The 1,705-nt window shown below is 30.9% G+C and overlaps 1 non-coding gene across 1 annotated transcript; it reads right to left on the minus strand.

The window, feature by feature from the left end:
• Window positions 1–1,100: 1,100 nt before the first annotated feature.
• TRNAA-AGC lies at window positions 1,101–1,173 on the minus strand. The gene has a single exon. It is a non-coding gene; the product is annotated as a tRNA-Ala (tRNA).
• Between the last annotated feature and the right edge of the window lie 532 nt (window positions 1,174–1,705).

Here is a 1,705-nt window from a genome sequence, read left to right on the forward strand (position 1 = left end):
AAAAATTGACACTTAAGGACGTTGATACTTGAGACTTTGATTCCCCTTAGTGTGAAGCTTGCATCTTGCAATTACTTGGGTAGAGAATGTGTTTCACTTAAAATTCACTCAAGAGAAAATAATCAAATAACCAACCATATGCGAGAGAGGATAACTTTTTTTTTTTTTAATCTTTGAGAAATAATAAAGAATAAAAATTAAAACATGGCATGAATGACATCTTCTTGAATCTTTGATTTGTTCTGGTAAATGTATATATAAAAAAATAATCTTATATATTTTTAGATATAATTTAAGATTACCTATTTAATAAAACTCCATCCAAACTTTTACTCATAAATTTAGTTATTATTTGTATACAATTGTTAATATGTAAGAAAATACACGTACAAAATGTTTATACTATTGGAAATACACTAGTCTCGGTTGTTTGACTAAAACAATGCAACCATTGTCCAAACTAAAGAATTTGATTCGAAGCTATCTCCTAATAGAGGGAGGCTCAATTAGACTTTGTTGTAAGATTCGACCATATCAATTTGAATAGCGTTCTCCACAACTATAAATATCGAACTACAAAGTATTCACGAGCAAAGTATGTTTGTTGAAACTATCTATAAAAGTGTTCTTAAGTGAGTTGTGGATAAGATTTGCCTTAAAATCTAGTTCCAATTAAGGGTGTCAATGATGAAGAAGTGCAAGCTGTTGGAAGGTTTGCCATGGAAAATTTTAGAGGTGGTAGATATAATTTATTTTACAAGCGTGTGGTGAACGGTCGGTCTTTTTCAGTCTCATATAGGATTTGTTAACAAATTTTATATTATTGTGATAGAAGCTATAAATGACCATTATATTTATTGGTCAGATATTGCAATTGTGAAGAAGTGAAGAAGTCCTCCTCATATAGGCTTTTTTTTTTTTTTTTCTCTCATATAAGAAGTCCTCCTTATATAAGTATCTCCTTAAATACCTAACATGTTAAGTATCTCCTTAAATACCTAACATGTTACATTAACTCATACTTAAAAAAATCATTTCTTTCATTTGGAGATGCGGGGTATCGAAATTAACTCATACTGAAAAAAATCATTTCTTTCTTTTGGAGATGTGGGGTATCGATCCCCGTACCTCTCACATGCTAAGCGAGCGCTCTACCATCTGAGCTACATCCCCACAATTTTTGCATCACAAAACCCTAAATTTTTCTTCATCAATAATAGTGAAAATGAAGAAATATTGCTACACAACAGGTCATGAATAAGGAAAAATTGAAAAGAAACAATATTTTTTAATAATAGATAGTCTTATTTTTGGAGATGTGGGGCATCGATCCCCGTACCTCTCACATGCAAAGCGAGCACTCTACCATTTGAGCTACATCCCCATGATTCTTACATCCTAAAACCCTAAATGTTCTATCATCAATAATAGTGAAAATAAAAAAATATCAAAATATTAATAACAAATAGTTTGTTTTGGTGATGCGGGGCATCGATAATTGTGAAAATGAAAAAATATTATAACAAATTAAATACTTTCTTTTGGAGATGCAGGTTATCAATCTTCGTACAACTCGCATGCAAAGCAAGCGCTTTACCGTCTAAGCTACATCTTCACAATTTTTACGTCACAAAAACATAAATGTCTCGTCATGAATAATAGTGAAAATGAAAAAATATCGCTACTCATTATGTCATAAATAAGA

This window comes from Cucurbita maxima, unplaced genomic scaffold (genome assembly GCF_002738345.1).
Source record: "Cucurbita maxima cultivar Rimu unplaced genomic scaffold, Cmax_1.0 Cma_Scf00260, whole genome shotgun sequence".
Classification (NCBI taxonomy): domain Eukaryota; kingdom Viridiplantae; phylum Streptophyta; class Magnoliopsida; order Cucurbitales; family Cucurbitaceae; genus Cucurbita; species Cucurbita maxima.